The sequence below is a fragment of the Oncorhynchus clarkii genome, chromosome 15 (assembly GCF_045791955.1).
Source record: "Oncorhynchus clarkii lewisi isolate Uvic-CL-2024 chromosome 15, UVic_Ocla_1.0, whole genome shotgun sequence".
Taxonomy (NCBI): Eukaryota; Metazoa; Chordata; class Actinopteri; order Salmoniformes; family Salmonidae; genus Oncorhynchus; species Oncorhynchus clarkii.
The window spans coordinates 39,662,583-39,681,653 of record NC_092161.1 but is presented as its reverse complement, the minus strand read 5'-3'; the positions used below and the strand labels follow the sequence as shown (position 1 = coordinate 39,681,653).

At 42.3% G+C, this 19,071-nt stretch overlaps 1 protein-coding gene across 2 annotated transcripts in view; it reads left to right on the top strand.

Annotated features, from left to right (window-relative positions):
• Positions 1 to 269: 269 nt before the first annotated feature.
• Positions 270 to 19,071, top strand: part of LOC139367250 (MAGUK p55 subfamily member 7-like) — a 253,226-nt gene continuing 234,424 nt past the window's right edge. The window contains exon 1 of one of the 2 annotated variants that reach the window (XM_071105496.1): positions 270 to 428. The gene's annotated coding sequence lies outside the window, so the exon portion shown is untranslated. The remainder of the gene's footprint in view (positions 429 to 19,071) is intronic. The other variant, XM_071105497.1, reaches the window with a different exon arrangement.

Below are 19,071 nucleotides of genomic sequence, written 5' to 3'. Positions count from 1 at the left end.
TTTATAAAGCCTTTATAAATCGTTTTTACTATACCTTAATGTAAACATGGTGAATATCCAAATGATCTATTATTGCCATAGTCTATACATTTGAATTCTGTTCTTCTCTTTTTCAAATAATGTTACAAGAGAGGACCTATGGAAATGTGCAGATCAACAACTGGCAATACCCAAAATGGGAATACCAGCCAATCAAAGAAGAGATTAATTGAATGAGTTTGGGACTGGGCGTTTCTTTGTGAAATTCTCGTGTCCCAGGCAGAGAAAGTAAAAGGATGAGTTTGAGATATTGAAAAAGCCAGAAATGTCTCCGTCTAGAATTGAAATATCTAGTTAGTAAGGCTGACTGCAAAGGAGTTTCTACCCCGAAGTGATCTGGCGAAGAGCAAACTGTGAGAGGAAATTTGCACTAATGCAACGAAGCTTGAGTGAGTAATATTGCGTTTGACGATAAACTGTTCCATGTTGCGTGGGAAACTAACTTGCCAGCTGTTCTGTCCTCATGGCAAGTTGGTTAATAAATTAAGTTGTTTTCTAAATCCGCTCACATCTCCTTAGCAAATTAACAAAATATATGGGAATAATAGCTGTACTTTCCAATATGCATGGTTGCGAAGGAAAACAGACCCCCTTCTTGAGCTCGAGCCAAGTGTTTTGACACGGAGCTTGTCACTGACAGCGCGAGGCAACTGGGTAAATATTTACAAACTAACCTCTTCATATTTTGGGGGCTTTGCATAGTTTTGAATAAGGACATCAACATCAGAAACTATACATGTTATGGTAGCTAGATATTTTCTTTATTGACGTAATAGTGAAGCTAGCGAGCTAGCTCGGCTCGCTCTTAACTAAGCAACTTCAAGTTTTAGCACGCGACGTTGATAATAAAATGACTAATGATTCAGATTCTACAGATTGCAATCACCATTTCTGTATTTTGCTCCTTTGTATCATTGCTAGATTATGCCAAATGTTTATTGGTTTTGTCTCTGGCGTAGTAAGTACTGTAGCTAGGATGATGTCACCTGTAGCCGCTCTGGGTGACAGGTGTTTGAAATGTAAACACATCAGTACTTGCACCATATTTTTTTTTAAATGTATCTTTTTATTTTTTTATTTTACCTTTATTTAACTAGGCAAGTCAGTTAAGAACAGATTCTTATTTTCAATTACGGCATAGGAACAGTGGGTTAACTGCCTTGTTCAGGGGCAGAACGACAGATTTGTATCTGTCATCTCGCGATTCTGTTACAAATCCAACGCACTAACCATTAGGCTACCTGCCGCCCGTAAATAGTAGTAGTATTTAGACCAAACAAAAAAGTGATTGTTTGTACAGTATCGGGATTATAGGTAACACTTTAGCTCTCATACCTGTGTAATAACACTGTAATAGCATTGTTGTTACATCATATTTTAGTCAGGTGACAGACAGGGTGAGTGTATGTGGTCTGAGGTCTTAAGGGCCAAGGGCTACTGATGCTGATCTTCTTGCACATGTACAATCAAATAGTGGGTGGACAAATCCCCAGGCCCAGCCATCACCATGTGGTTTGTGGTCTGCTGCAGGGGGTGGAGACTAGGCCAAACCAGGGGATGCTGGCAGGGCTGTGGTCTGACTGCGGCTGCTCAGATCACCTTTCCTGTCTTCACCATATGGCTCGGAAGCTAAAGCCCAGTCCGATTCCTGTGGATTCTGGTCAGTCTCCAGTATTGATATGGTGTCCCCTTCCAGTATATTTCCAACTGGATCACAGAGACTCTAAGAGTGCTTCACCCTTGGCTCATCTCAACTTCTTGGTTTTAACACTGCCAACTGAAATGCACCCAGCTCTATACCTGTGTGTAGTAGTAACACTGTGCTGACTTCTGTTACATAGCTAGTACTGTAGTAATTGCATTGTAATTGCACAGTAAGGAAGTAGGGCAGCTTTTGTTATTGGAATAAAGTACTAGGCCTAAGCGACTGTACTTGCTGATTGAGACAACATTTCCTGCTGAGCTGTTGAGTAACCTAAAGCCAGGTTATGAATTTCTGTGGGTTTCCATATTTCAGGAGGAGAAGTGGAATATTTGTCTAAGTCAAATCAAAGTTTATTTGTCACGTGCGCTGAATACAACAGGTGTAGTAGACCTTACAGTGAAATGCTTACTTACAGGCTCTAACCAATAGTGCGAAAAAAGGTGTGTGTGTGTGGGTAAGTAAAGAAAAAAAAAAACAGTAAAAAGACATTTGAAAATAACAGTAGCAAGGCTGTATACAGTAGAGGTCGACCGATTAGGATTTTTCAACGCCGATACCGATTATTGGAGGACCAAAAAAGCCGATACCGATTAAATTGGCCAATTTTTATTTAATTTGTATTTGTAATAATGACAATTACAACAATACTGAATTAATAACACTTATTTTAACTTAATATAAAACATCAATAAAATCAATTTAGTCTCAAATAAATAATTAAACATGTTCAATTTGGTTTAAATAATGCAAAAACAAAGTGTTGGAGAAAGTAATGTGTGCCATGTAAAAATGTGTGCCATGTAAAATAGCTAACGTTTAAGTTCCTTGCTCAGAACATGAGAACATATGAAAGTTGGTGGTTCCTTTTAACATGAGACTTCAATATTCCAAGGTAAGTGGTTTTAGGTTGTAGTTAATATAGTATTTATAGGACTATTTCTCTCTATACCATTTGTATTTCATATACCTTTGACTATTGGATGTTCTTATGGGCACTATAGGATTGCCAGTGTAACAGTATAGCTTCCGTCCCCCTCCTCGCCCCTACCTGGGCTCGAACCAGGAACACATCGACAACAGCCACACTCGAAGCATCGTTACCCATCGCTCCACAAAAGCCGCGCCCCTTGCAGCGCAAGGGGAATAACTACTCCAAATCTAAAAGCGAGTGACGTTTGAAACAGTATTAGCGCACACCCAGCTAACTAGCTAGCCATTTCACATTGGTTACACCAGCCATTAGGCTGATAGGCTTGAAGTCATAAACAGCGCTGTGCTTGCGAAGAGCTGCTGGCATAACGCACGAAAGTGCTGTTTGAATGAATGATGATGGGCCTGCTGCTGCTCAGTCAGACTGCTCTATCAAATCAGACTTAATTATAACATAATAACACACAGGAATACGAGCCTTTGGTCATTAATATGATCAAATCCGGAAACTATCATTTTGAAAACGTTTATTATTTCAGTGAAATACGGAACCGTTCGGTATTTTATCTAACGGGTGGCATCCCTAAGTCTAAATATTCTTGTTACATTGCACAACCTTCAATGTATGTCATAATTACGTAAAATTCTGGCAAATTAGTTTGCAATGAGCCAGGCAGCCCAAACTGTTGCATATACCCTGACTCTGCATGCAATGAACGCACGAGAAATGACACAATTTCACCTGGTTAATATTGCCTGCTAAACTGGATTACTAGTTATAACTAGTGATTATGATTGATTGTTTTTTATAAGATAAGTTTAATGCTAGCTAGCAATTTACCTTGGCTTCTACTGCATTCACGTAACAGGCCGGCTACTCATGGAGTGCAATGGTTAGAGCGTTGGACTAGTTAACTGTGCGGTTGCAAGATTGGAGCCCTGAGCTGACAAGATGAAAATCTGTCGTTCTGCCCCTGAACAAGGCAGTTAACCCACAGTTCCTAGGCAGTCATTGAAAATAAGAATGTGTTCTTAACTGACTTGCTTAGTTAAATAAAAGGCATTAAAACATCTATATATTATGCATATATGATAAACAGAGAGTAGCAGCAGCGTAAAAGAGGGGTGGGGGGGGCACACAATGCAAATAGTCCGGGTAACCATTTGGTTACCTGTTCAGGAGTCTTATGGCTTGGGGGTAAAAACTGTTGAGAAGCCTTTTTGTCCTAGACTTGGCACTCCGGTACCGCTTGCCATGCGGTAGTAGAGAGAACAGTCTATGACTGGGGTGACTGGGGTCTTTGACAATTTTTAGGGCCTTCCTCTGACACCGCCTGGTGTAGAGGTCCTGGATGGCAGGCAGCTTTGCCCCAGTGATGTACTGGGCCGTACCCACTACCCTCTGAAGTGCCTTGGGTTTGGAGGCCGAGCAATTGCCGTACCAGGCAGTGATGCAACCGGCCAGGATGCTCTCGATGTTTCAGGTGTAGAACCTTTTGAGGATCTCAGGACCCATGCCAAATCTTTTTAGTTTCCTGAGGGGGAATAGGCTTTGTCGTGCCCTCTTCACGACTGTCTTGGTGTGTTTGGACAATTCTATTTTGTTGTTGATGTGGACACCAAGGAACTTGAAGCTCTCATCCTGCTCCACTACAGCCTCGTCGATGAGAATCGGGGCGTGCTCTGTGCTCTTTTTCCTGTAGTCCATAATCATCTCCTTAGTCTTGGTTACGTTGAGGGATAGGTTGTTATTCTGGCACCACCCGGCCAGGTCTCTGACCTCCTCCCTATAGGCTGTCTCGTCGTTGTCGGTGATCAGGCCTACCACCGTTGTGTCGTCTGCAAACTTAATGATGGTGTTGGAGTCATGCCTGGCCATGCAGTCGTGGGTGAACAGGGAGTACAGGAGGGGACTGAGCATGCACCCCTGGGGAGCTCCAGTGTTGAGGATCAGCGTGGCAGATGTGTTGCTACCTGCCCTCACCACCTGGGGGTGGCCCTCAGGAAGTCCAGGATCCAGTTGCAGAGGGAGGTGTTAAGTCCCAGGTTCTTTAGCTCAGTGATGAGCTTTGAGGGTACTATGGTGTTGAACGCTGAGCTGTAGTCAATGAATAGCATTCTCACATAGGTGTTCCTTTTGTCCAGGTGGGAAAGGGCAGTGTGGAGTGCAATAGAGATTGCATCATCTGTAGAGCTACCCTTATTAAGAATTTGAAAGACTACTGTAGGCTAGGTCTCTAGGAAATGAGGCATGCCTATCAGGAGCAAGCCTTACATGCTAACCACACCGCTCGTGATGCAAAATAAATGTACACATACATGTTATTCAGTCATTGCACCCACACTGCTCGCGTGCCTCAGCGAGCGCCTGTGTGGCTAGGCGCTAAAATAGATTTTTGATGCTCAACGCGCTGCAAGTCTGGCCGGAAGGTTGCAAGCCAGTTGCACCAATGTGTTGGAGGAAACACTGTTCAACTGACTACCAGAGTCAGCCTGCAGGCGCCCGGTCCGACACAAGGAGTTGCTAGAGCACAATGAGCCAAGTAAAGCCCCCCTGGTCAAACCCTCCCCTAACCCGTACGAAGCTGGGCCAATTGTGCACCGCCCTATGGGACCCCGGTCGCGGCCAGTTGTGACACTGCGTGGGATCGAACCCAAGTCTGTAGTGACGCTGCGACACTCAGGAGGCCCCTGACTCATATTCTGCATCCCAAATGGCACCCTATTCCCTTTGACCAGAGCCCAAAGGGGGCCTGGGTCCCACTATATATAACGAATAGGGTGCCATTTGGGATGCAGACACTCACCGCAAAGTAATAGATGACAGGCAGCATGTCCTTTGGCTTATATACAGTAACATAGGGGCAGGGAGGGATGCGCAATATGACTGCTGAGTTATGACCTATTTAGGTGAATGGTTGATTATGTATTCTGCTGCACTAATGTCCAGATGTTCCCATGTTTTATTGTTTATCTCTCTCCAGGAATGCATAATGATGTGAAGGTACCTGTTGGATGTGTCACAAATTGCGTCTTTGGGGGAACGAGAGAAGTTTAGGCATCAAGGTGTTGTGATATGGACATTAGGGTTGGGCGATATTAAGATGGTATCAGATATAGAAGGTTGACAGCCATCGTCGATGTTCGCAGTGCGAAGTCGGTGCAAAACGTATTCATCCTGATGACGTGACAGGAAGTCTGCCAGGATGTTCTCTTTACCAGGCTGAGGACAGTGAACTTGAAGGGCTGTAAGGAAAGGTACCACCTGGTAATCCTCTAATACAGTATGTGTCTCTCATCTGATGGAGCCATTGCAAGGCCCGGTGATCCATCTCCAGCATGAACTCCTTCCCTATGAGGTAGAGGTGTAACAGTATATGTATTTGTACCGAACCATTCGGTACAGGGACCTTGATTCGGTGCGCACTGTGAACTCCAATGAATACAGAAAAATAAATACAAAAAACACTAGGCCTTCAGCCTATGCCTACACTGCATTGTATGGCTCGAGTAAATCGGAGCTAAGAAAATACATTTCAGGCTATTCCGTTAAAACTACAGCCTATTCGAACGTTGTAATCAAAATTTAAATCTTAATTGTTGTATTTCAAACTGTACCTTTGTGAGGCGCAGCCGGCAACTAGTTCTGTACGATGGCGAGTGCTGGGATTGATAAATCTGCAGTCTGGGAATATTTTACTTCCTGGTAGATTACAAAGTCGACAGACAGAGAAAGTATGTCGCCACTGCTCAACCAGAATAGCCTATTCAGCTGCCAATACCTCAAACATGTTGACACATTTACGCCGACATCACCCCAGTACCACCGGAGCAAGAAACACATAAAAACAACAGCACAACTTCGTCTCCCTTCTGCATTCAAGCAGCCTATCGCAGCTGATTCAGACCGGGGCAAAGAAATTACAAGAGCGATAGACTATGTTTATACATGAGCCCATTCTCGGTGGTTGAGAAGCATAGGGAGTTTCAGCACCTCGTGAAAGTGCTCGAGCAACGGTACGAACTTCGCCCTCTCGCACCCATTTCAGAAAACAGGTGGTACTCGCTTTAAACTAAGCAAGCTAAAGCCAAAGTTGTCAATGAATTGGCCAACCCTGTGTCACGCTGACTACAGGTGGATGGACCTCCGGGGCTACAGAGAGCTACTAAACAGTGACAGCCCATCACATTACCCCAGAGTGGGACATGAGAAGTATGTGCTACAGTTTGCATGTTTTTCTCCTTGTAAGAAACATTATAGCAAAGGATTATACAATGTCGAGACATGTTTACATATTGATTTCACACGCATATTGCACTTTATTTTAGTATTGTTGTTGATGAGTAATTGTGTCTTTTAATTAAAAAAACACAGTGTTAGTATTCCTGATAGTGCTCTCATCAGGCGTTATATGACTCATACAGTTGAAGTCGGAAGTTTACTGTCACGGTTGTTTTAATGGACGGACCAAGGCGCAGCGTGTGTAGAGTTCCACATCTTTATTACATTGAAAACTTCAAACCAAACATCAGTGGTGCAACAAGCATAAACACAATATCCCACAAAGCAGAAAGGACTTCATCATTTTTAGGAATTTTTACAATTTATTTAACTAGGCAAGTCAGTTAAGAACAAATTCTTATTTTCAATGACTAGGAACAGTGGCAGAACGGCAGATTTGTACCTTGTCAGCTCGGGGATTTGAACTTGCAACCTTCCGGTTACTAGTCCAACGCTCTAACCACTAGGCTACCAGCTGCCTCTAATTGGGAACCATACAACCCACCAACATAGAAATAGATTGACTAGTCACGCTCTGACCCAAACAGAGCGTGACTATGGTCAGAGCATGACATTTACATACACCTTAGCCAAATACATTTCAACTCAGTTTTTCACAATTCCTGACATTTAACCCTAATAAAAATTCCTTCACCACTTTATTTTAAGAATGTGAAATGTCAGAATAATAGTAGAGAAAATGATTTATGTCAGCTTGTATTTCTCTCATCACATTCCCAGTGGGTCAGAAGTTTACATACACTCAATTAGTATTTGGTAGCATTGCCTTTAAATTGTTGAACCTTTCTAGCGCAGGCGTTCCGCTAGTGGAACCCCTCGACAACATTCCGCTGAAAATTCAGCGCGCAAAATTCAAAAATATTTTATAGAAATATATAACTTTCACACATTAACAAGTCCAATACAGCAAATGAAAGATAAACATCTTGTTAATCTACCCATCGTGTCCGATTTCAAAAATGCTTTACAGCTAAAGCACAACATATGATTGTTAGATCACCGCCAAGTCACAAAAAGCAGAAATATAGATAAAATAAATCACTAGCCTTTGATGATCTTCATCAGATGACACTCATAGGACATCATGTTACACAATACATGTATGTTTTGTTCGATAATGTGCATATTTAGATCCAAAAATCTCAGTTTACATTGGCGCGTTACGTGCAGTAATGTTTTGATTCCAAAACATCCTGTGATTTTGCAGAAATACTTATAATAAACATTGATAAAATATACTAGTGTTATTCACAGAATTAAAGATAGACTTCTCCTTAATTCAACCACTGTGTCAGATTTCAAAAAAACTTTACGGAAAAAGCATAATCTCAGAGCCCAAAACAGCCAGAGGAATATCCGCCATTTTGGAAACAACACCATAAATATTCACTTACCTTTGATGATCTTCATCAGAAGGCACTCCCAGGAATCCCAGTTTCGACAATAAATGACTGATTTGTTCCGTAAAGTTCCATCATTTATGTCCAAATAGCCACTTGTTGTTAACGTGTTCAGCCCAGTAATCCATCTTCATGAGGCGCAGGCACTTCATTAAGACAAAAATTCTAAAAGTTCCGTTACAGTCCTTTAGAAACATGTCAAACGATGTATGGTATCAGTCGTTATGATGTTTTTAACATAAAACATCAATAATGCTCCAACCGGAGAATTCCTTTGTCTTCAGAAAAAGCACTGGAACGCGAGGTAACTCTGTCGGGAGCGCGCGTCATGAGACCAGGGCTCTCTGCCAGGCAACTGACTCAGAGTTCTCATGAGCCCCTCCTTCATAGTAGAATCCTCATTCAAGTTTCAAAAGATGGTTGACATCTAGTGGAAGCCATAGGAAGTGCAACCTCATCCATATCTCAATGTGTATTTGGTAGGCCAAGCTTTGAAAATCGACCAACCTCAGATTTCCCACTTCCTGGTTGGATTTTTTCTCATGTTTTTGCCTGCCATATGAGTTCTGTTATATTCACAATCATTCAAACAGATTTAGACATTTCAAAGTGTTTTCTATCCAATACTAATAATAATATGCATATATTAGCACCTGGGACTGAGGAGCCGGCAGTTTACTCTGGGCACCTTTTCATCCAAGCTTCTCAATACTGCCCCTGCAGCCATAAGACGTTTTTAAGCTTCCCACAATATATTGGGTGAATTTTTGCCCATTCCTCCTGACAGATCTGGTGTAACTGAGTCAGGTTTGTAGGCCTCTTTGCTCGCACACACTTTTTCAGTTCTGCCCACAAATGTTCTATAGGATTGAGGTCAGGGCTTTGTAATGGCCACTCCAACACCTTGACTTTGTTGTCCATTTGGAAGATCCATTTGCGACCAAACTTTAACTTCCTGACTGATGTCTTGAGATATTGCTTCAATATATCCACATACTTTTCCTTGCTCATGATGCCATCTATTTTGTGAAGTGCACCAGTCCCTCCTGCAACAAAGCACCCCCACAACGTGAGGCTGCCAACCCCGTGCTTCACGGTTGGGACGGTGTTCTTCGGCTTGCAAACCTCCCCCTTTTTATTCCAAACATAACGATGGTCATTATGACCAAACAGTTCTATTTTTGTTTTATCAGACCAGAGGACATTTCTCCAAAATGTTGGTCCCCATGTGCATTTGCAAACTGTAGTCTGGCTATTTTATGGCAGTTTTGGAGCAGTGGTTTCTTCCTTGCTGAGCGGCCTCTCAGGTTATGTCGATATAGGACTCGTTTTACTGTAGATATAAATAGTTTTGAACCTGTTTCTTCCAGCATCTTCACAAGGTCCTTTGCTGTTGTTTTGGGATTGATTTGCACTTTTTGCACCAAAGTATGTAAATCTCTAGGAGACAGAATGCGTCTCCATCCTGAGCGGTATCATGGCTGCATGGTCCCATGGTGTTTATACTTGCATACTATTGTTTGTACAGATGAACATGGTACCTTCAAGCGTTTGGAAATTGCTCCCAAGGTCTACAACTTTTTTTCCGAGGTCTTGGCTGATTTCTTTTGATTTTCCCATGATGTCAAGGAAAAAGAGGCACTGGGTTTGAAGGTAGGCCTTGAAATACATTCACAGGTACATTTCCAATTTTCCAAATTATGTCAATTAACATATCAGAAGCTTCTAAAGCCTTGACATCATTTTCTGGAATTTTCCAAGCTGTTTAAAGGCACAGTCAGTTTAGTGTATGTAAACTTCTGACCCACTGGAATTGTGATACAGTGAAATAATCTGTCTGCAAACAATTGTTTGAAAAATGACTTGTCATTCACAAAGTAGATGCCAAAACTATAGTTTGTTAACAATACATTTGTGGAGTGGTTGAAAAACAAGTTTTAATGACTCCAAGTGTATGTAAACTTCCGACTTGAACTGAATATCGAATCAGGAATACCAACACATTGTATTTTCTTAAATGAACACAAATTAATTTCAGTAACTGTGGATTTTTCATTTTCCCGCTGTACTGAAACCGAACCAAACTGCGACCCCAAAACCGTGGGTCTGGTGAACCGTTACACCCGTACTAGGAAGTAGTACTTGAGGGTATCGACTGCCCATTTTGTGGTCAAACATTCCTTTTCCATATTGAATACCTTCTCGTCTCTCTTGGAAACAACTTTTGGCTGATGTATTGCACAGGTCTTCTGTCATCCTCTTCTCCCTGCAGTAGCACAGCTCCTAGATCAACCGCAGAGGCATCTGTCTGCAGCTCTGGCTCCTGGCACAAACGCTGCTTTAGATCCTCAAAGGCGGCATCGCACTCAGGGAACCGTTTCCTCTTCTGTGGACTTCCTGGTGAGCACAGCAGCTCGGCCTGAGAAGTTGGGGATGAACCGCCGGGACCACCCCACCAAGCCCAGAAAAGACCTCAACTTCTTCTTGGTAGTCAGGGGTGGGCTAGACAGCCCCGTCTCCACCTTGTTCAGTTGAGGCTTGATGAGCCCAGCACGTAAGCAAGGTATTGCACCTTGGCCTTGGCTAGATGCCACTTCCATGCGTTAACCACAAGTCCAGCCTTGTGGATTCGTCAGAAGATGTCTGTCAGATAGTGGAGGTTCTCCTCCCATGTGGAACTGTAGATAATGATGTCATTATTTACGCTGCTGCGTGCGCCTCTGTACCCCTCAGAACACTGTCCATGAGCTGCTGGAAGGTCGCGGCAGCGTAATAAAGCCCAAGGGGCATATCCAAAAATTGGTAGGCCAGTGGGTGTTCTGAAAGAGGTCAACTCCTTGGACGCTTCTGTTGGAGGGACTTGCCAGTAGTGTTGAGTGATTAATGCTTTTTGAGGTCAGTTCAGTTTCGGTTTGATTATTTAAAAAATTATCACAATTTCCAATTTCAGTTTTGATAATGCATAGTGCATTTAATGTTTAAAAAAATAATGTGGCTTAAAAGCTGTAGCAACACAAAATAAAGCAATTAACCTTTTCACACGTACCAACAAACAGGTGTGATCATTCTACAGTGGTCCCTATGCAGTAATCGGAATGCGTTATTTGTCACCAGTACTTGAAAACGTGAATAAAATTGTAAATACATTATGCTACATACATACATACATACAAGAGGTCGACCGGTAATCTGCATTTTTGGACGCCGATTATGGCCGATTACATTGCATTCCACGAGGAAACTGTGTGGCAGGCTGACCACCTGTTATGAGAGTGCAGCAGGGAGCCAAGGTAAGTTGCTAGCTAGCATTAAACTTATCTTATAAAAACAATCAAGCTTCACATAATCACTAGTTAACTACACATGGTTGATTATATTACTAGGTTAACTATCTTGTCCTGCGTTGCATATAATCAATGTGGTGCCTGTTAATTTATCAAAAGCGCATTCGCGAAAAAAGGACAATCGTTGCACAAATGACCTAACCATAAACATCAATACCTTTCTTAAAATCAATGCACAGAAGTATATTTTTTTAAACCTGGATATTTAGTTCGAATAAATTTGTGTTAGCAGGCAATATTAACTAGGGGAAATTGTGTCAGTTCTCTTGCATTCATTGCACATAGAGTCAGGGTATATGCACAAGTTTGGGCCGACTGGCTCGTTGCAAACAACTTTTCCAGATTTTTACATAATTATGACATAACATTGAAGGTTGTGCAATGTAACAGCAATATTTAGACTTAGATTTCACTGAAAGAATAAACGTTTTGTTTTTCGAAATGATAGTTTCCGGATTTGACCATATCAGTGTCCAACGGCTCGTATTTCTGTGTTTATTATATTTTAATTAAGTCAATGATTTGATAGAGCAGTCTGACTGAGCGGTGGTAGGCGGCAGCAGGCTCGTAAGCATTCATTCAAACTTTACTGCATTTGCCAGCAGCTCTTAGCAATGCGTGCTTCACAGCGCTGTTTATGACTTCAAGCCTATCAACTCCCGAGATTAGGCTGGCAATAATAAAGTGCCTATTAGAACATCCAATAGTCAAAGGTATATGAAATACAAATGGTATAGAGAGAAATAGTCGACGCGTCATAATTCCTATAATAACTACAACCTTAAACCTTTTAATTGGGAATATTGAAGAACTGGGAAAATTGAACCACCAGCTTTCGTATGTTCTGAGCAAGGAACTTAAACGTTATCTTTTTTACATGGCACATATTGCCAAGAGCTGCTTCTGAGCATGCAGCCGGGAGAAGAGACTTATAATTATTATATTCAGCCAAGGGCACAACGGCCACTGGCCGCAAAAGGCATGGATTTGTAAAAATGTTTAATGGCCACACAAGGGTGATGCCGCCGGGAAATTCAAGGCATTATCAACATCGGCGACGTGTTATCTTATAAAAACAAGTCTGAGACTGCGTCTGGGCTGGTCTGTGTCACTGTCTGGAAGTTCTGGCTACTATGATTAAATAGAGCACAATTAGCACAGCTGCTTTTTTCATGGGCATGATCGTAATCCATACCCACCCCTCCAGTAACTACTAGGAAGGTTGGTGACATCCTGACACGATACAGAGAGAAAGCAGGACACAGGGAGGATTGTGTTGTTTCCCCTTCTTATTTAATCGTTATTAAGACTAAGTCCCAAATGGCACCCTATTCCCCCCAATGGGCCCTGGTCAAAAGTAGTGTACTATACAGGGTGCCTTTTCGGATGAAGGCAGAATTGTTGGTCAGTGCTGTAGTAAAGCTTTATTCTAAAATGGATTACATAATTTTCCCCCCTCACCAATCTACACACAATACCCCAAATAACAAAGCAAAAACAGGTTTTTAGAAATGTTTGCAAATGTATTAAAAAAAAAAACGTTTTAAATTTCAATAAATCACATTTACACAAGAATTCAGACCGTTTACTCAGTACTACAGCCTTGAGTCATCTTGGGTATGATGCTACAAGCTTGACACACCTGTATATGGGGAGTTTCTCCCATTCTTCTCTGCAGATCCTCTCAAACTCTGGTCAGGTTAGATGGGGAGCGTTGCTGCACAGCTATTTTAGGGTTTCTCCAGAGATGTTCGATTGGGTTCAAGGACATTCAGAGACTTGTGGTGAAGCCATTCCTGCATTGTCTTGGCTGTGTGCTTAGGGTTGTTGTCCTGTTGGAAGGTGAACCTTCACCCCAGTCTGAGGTACTGAGCATTCTAGAGCAAGTTTTCATCAAGGATCTCTCTGTACTTTGCTCCGTTCATCTTTACCTTGATCCTGACTGGTCTACCAGTCCTTGCCCCTGTAAAACATCCCCACAGTATGATGCTGCCACCACCATACTTCACCACAGGGACGTTGCCAGGTTTTCTCCAGACATGACAATTGGCATTCAGGCCAAATAGTTTAATATTGGTTTCATCAGACCAGAGAACCTTGTTTCTCATGGTCTGAGAGTCCTTTAGGTGCCTGTTGGCAAACTCCAAGCAGGCTATCGTGTGCCTTTTACTGAGGAGTGGCTTCCGTCTGGTCACTCTACCATGAAGGCCTAATTTGTGGAGTGCTGCAGATATGGTTGTCCTTCTGGAAGGTTCTCCTGTCTCTGGAGCTCTGTCAGAGTGACCATCAGGTTCTTGGTCACCTTCCTGACCAAGTCCCTTCTCCCCCGATTGCTCAGTTTGGCCGGGCGGCCAGCTCTAGGAAGAGTCTTGGTGCTTCCAAACGTCTCCCATTTAAGAATGATGGAGAACACTGTGTTCTGGGGTCCTTCAATGCTGCAGACATGTTTTGGTACCCTTCCCCAGATCTTTGCCTCAACACAATCCTGTCTTGGAGCTCCATGGACAATTCCAGTGTCAACTGTGGGACCTTATATAGACAGGTGTGTGTCATCCAAAATCATGTCCAATTAATTTGATTTACCACAGATGGACTCCAATTAAGTTGTGGCAACATCTCAAGGATGATCAATGGAAATGGGATGCACCTGAGCTCAATTTCGAGTCTAATAGCAAAGGGGTCTGAATATTTTTTTTTAAACAAATTAGCAAATATTTCTCTAATCCCATGTTCGCTTTGTCATTATGGGGTATTGTGTGTGGAGTTATGAGGACATATTTTCCATTTTAAAATAAGGTTGTAATGTAACAAAATGTGGAAGAAGGAAGGGGTCTGAATTCTTGTATCGTATGTAATGACCCTAGCCCATGATCTTGCACTTTGACTTTCCTTTTGGATACAGAATGGACTCTGATGACTGGCAAGAAGGAAGAACAAAAATACTGAAGAAAGAAAGGGGTTCGGTATGTTGTCAGACTGTGCTTTTGTGAGGGAGGGCATCCGGTCAGGGCTGGGTGTGTGGGTGGGTTTTGCCGGTCTTTGCCTGTGTCTCAAATGGCACCCTATTGCCATAGGGCTCTGTTCAAAATTAGTGCACAATATAGTGAATAGGGTGCCATTTGAACGCAACCTTCCAACCCCTCCCTCAGGTCAGAATACTGCTGACAGTGGTGGAGGGTTTACTCTGTCCTCCCCTTCTTTCTCTCCTCCCTCCGCTGCTTCGTTGGCTCCTTTCATGACTGGGGTGGGTTTGGTACTTGGATGTGCTGTTGGAGCAGCAGAAGTAGCAGCAGTGGTTTTCATGGCAGGTAAATCACTTTAGCCTATTCATTGAATGAAATACCAGTCAATGTAGCGCGAGAACTTCTGATTCAGCTGTTTGTTGCTGCTGGAGTGAAACATGCTTTAATAAGCCCAATCATTGTGCGACAGTTCTAAAGGCAATCGCAGTTACTATTTTTAATTCTCAACTGGTAATTGAAGCGTGTTTAGGCAACTAGGCAGTCTTCAGCGTGTCACACACCACTTTGCAATGAGGTGGAGGCAGTATGCATTTTGAAAACATATACTTGAATGTTTTACTACGTATTCTGAGGCATGTCTTACCTTGTTTCAAAGTAGCCTATCCAAAATCCAACCAAACATGCAGGCTATCATTTTTTGGATAGTCATAATTTAGGCTATAATATAACTCAATCACTGTTTTCAAAAAAACTGTTCAATGCAGCTCGTAGTGGCTTAGAGTAGGCCTAGGCTATATTTCATCTCCTTTGCACAGGAAAATATTGGTCTTTTATAAATACATTTCATTCAAATCTACTACGCTTTACATGACTGGAGACATCTTTTTTTTAATACAACAAAAAGTACAAGTTAGCCTACTCTGCTGACACTGACAAACAGATCAATAAAAACGACGTTGTCTGATCCATATATTAGGCCTACGAAAAGGGGAGACACAAATACAATATGACATCCATCTAACATGGAGGAAATGTATTTTCCAAAAACAAAGAAGTGTCACTAACCCAATGATAAAGACATTAAATATGCACTCTCACTGTTATCCGCTGGTGCCAATAAGACTCTTCGCTCAATTAAGTTTATCATTTTGATAACTAAAAAACTTTTATTTAACTAGGCAAGTCAGTTTTAAGAACAAATTCTTATTTTCAATGATGGCCTAGGAACAGTGGGTTAACTGCCTGTTCAGGGGCAGAACGACAGATTTTTACCTTGTCAGCTTGGGGATTTGAATCTTTCGGTTGCTAGTTTACCGCTCTAACACTAGGCTACCCTGCCGTCCCACTAAAATACTTATTAGTATCTTTTCATTATCTTCTCTGTACAGCAATGGCCATTTTGTTTTCCAAACAGTTTTTCTGCGATTGTCTTTTTACATATTGCGATATGCCTGGCTGGGTCTCTTTGGTTTTCACTGACAGTCTCAACAATCATCTACAGTATTTGGTATTTGCCACTCGCTCTGCCCAAATTGCAGGCCCTTCTGACTCTAGTCAATGCGATTTAAAACAATCCACTTTGTGTTTTTTTTGTGTTTTTATTTTTTAAGTGAATGATCCTCGCTGTATAGCCTATTTTGAATGATTGGATTTATTGCTGTATAGACAGGAGTAAGCTATTAGCCTCCCTGGGCAACATGGGACTGGGAGGCTCACAGGGATATTGGTATCCACAGTAGGCCTATACTCCACCAATTAACCATTAATAAACTGAATACTACTTATTTTTACATAAATGCACTAATTTGACTTTGCCTCATGGAAAAATGTGTAGAATTGTAGGATATTAGCATCAAAGCTGCAACAACAACAAATATCTCTGCCATATGACAGTCTGTAGAATTGCATATAATTAGCTTGAAAACTATTTATTTTTCACTCTGATGCCAACATTTTCCTTCCTAAGGTCCAGAGACTTGGTTCATCTGGCCATGCACTGCCAAAGTCATAGTACAACTCCTTATATGCTCTTTTTATCTCACTCGAGTTGTGTTCTGATTTTATGAGGGGGTCCCTGATGAATTTGCTATTACAAAAGGGGTCCTCGACCCCAAAAAGTTTGAGAACCCCCCGATCAAATGTTATTGGTCACATACATGTGTTTAGCAGATGTTATTGCGGGTGTAGCGAAATGCTTGTGCTTCTAGCTCCGACAGTGCAATAATATCTAACAGTTTCACAACATATACCCAAAATACACGTAAATGTAAGTAAGGAATGGATTAATATATATATATATATATATATCAAAGCGGCAATGGACTAAGATGCAGTGACATAGTATAGAGTACAGTATATACAGTGGGGCAAAAAAGTATTTAGTCAGCCACCAATTGTGCAAGTTCTCCAACTTAAAAAGATGAGAGAGGCCTGTAATTTCCATCATAGGTACACTTCAACTATGACAGACAAAATTAGAAAAAAAATCCAGAAAATCACATTGTAGGATTTTTAATGAATTTATTTGCAAAATATGGTGGAAAATAAGTATTTGGTCAATAACAAAAGTTTATCTTAATACTTTGTTATATACCCTTTGTTGGCAATGACAGAGGTCAAACGTTTTCTGTAAGTCTTCACAAGGTTTTCACACACTGTTGCTCTCTCATCTTTTTAAGTGGGAGAACTTGCACAATTGGTGGCTGACTAAATACTTTTTTGCCCCACTGTACATATGAGATGGGTGATGCAATATTTACAAACAATTAAAGTGACTAAAATACCGTATAATAGTATATAGTACAGTTTACACATGAGATGAGTAATCTAAGATAGAGACATTATTAAAGCGGCTAGTATTTCATTTCCTTAGTGGCCAGTGATTCTTAATCTATGTCTGTAGGCATCAGCCTATGATGTGCCGGAGATGGCTGTTTAACAGTCAGTGGTGTAGTATAGAATACAGTATATACATATGAAATGGGTGATGCAATATGTAAACACAATTTAAAAGTGACTAAGATACCGTAGAATAGTATGAAGTGCTAGTGATGGCTGTTTAGCAGTCTGATGGTCTTGAGATAGAAGCTGTTTTTCAGTCCCTCGGTCGCAACTTTGATGCACATGTACTGACCTCGCCTTCTGGATGTGAACAGGCAGTGCCTCGGGTGGTTGATGTCCTTGATGATCTTTTTGGCCTTCCTATGGCATTGGGTGCTGTAGGTGTCCAGGAGGGCGGGAAGTTTCCCCTGGTAATGCGTTGGGCAGACCGCTCCACCCTCTGGAGAGCTTTGCGGTTGTGGGCAGTGTAGTTGCCATACCGGACGGTGATACAGCCCGATGCTCTCAATTGTGGGTCTGTAAACATTTCTTTAGCCTCCTGAGGTTGAAGAGGCACTGTTGCACCTTCTTCACCACACTGTCTCTGTTGGTGGACCATTTCAGTTTGTCAGTGATGCATTCGCCGAGGAACTTGAAGCTTTCCACCTTCTCCACTGCGGTCCCGTCGATGTGGATAGGGGGGTGCTCCCTCTGCTGTTTCCTGAAGTCCACAATCATCTCCTTTGTTTTGTTGACGTTGAGTGAAAGGATATTTTCCTGGCAACACACTCCCAGAGCCCTCACCTCCTCCCTGTAGGCTGTCTCGTCGTTGTTGGTAATCAGGCCTACTACTGTTGTCGTCTTCAAACTTGATGATTTAAGTTGGAGGTGTGCTTGGCCACGCAGTTATGGGTGAACAGGGGGCTGAGCAAACAACATGTGGGGCCCCAGTGTTGAGGATCAGAGAAGAGGAGGTCTTGTTTCCTACCTTCACCACCTGGGGGTGACCCGTCAGGAAGTCCAGGATCCAGTTGCACAAGATGGGGTTCAGACCCAGGGCCTCGAGCTTGATGATGAGCTTGGAGGGTCTATGGTGTTAAATGCTGAGCTATAGTCAATGAACAGCATGCTTACATATGTCAGCCTCTTGTCCAGATGGGACAGTGCAGTTTGCATTGTGGTGGCGCTTGCATTGTCTGTGGATCTATTGGGGCGGTAAGCAAATTGAAGTGTGTCTAGGGTGTCAGGTAAGGTGGTCATATGATCCTTGAATAGTCTCTCAAAGCACTTTTTGATGACAGAGGTTTGTGTTAGTCATTTAGTCCAATTACCTTTGCTTTCTTGGGTACAGGGACAATGATGGCCATCTTGAAACATGTGGGGACAACAGACGGGGATAGATTGAATATATCTGTGAACACACCAGCCAGTTGGTCTGGCATGCTCTGAGCACGCGGCTAGGGATAAGGGGTTAACACGTTTAAATGTCTTACCCACGTCGGCCACGGAGGAGAGCCCACAGTCCTTGATAGCGGGCCACGTTGGTGGCACTGTATTATCCTCAAAG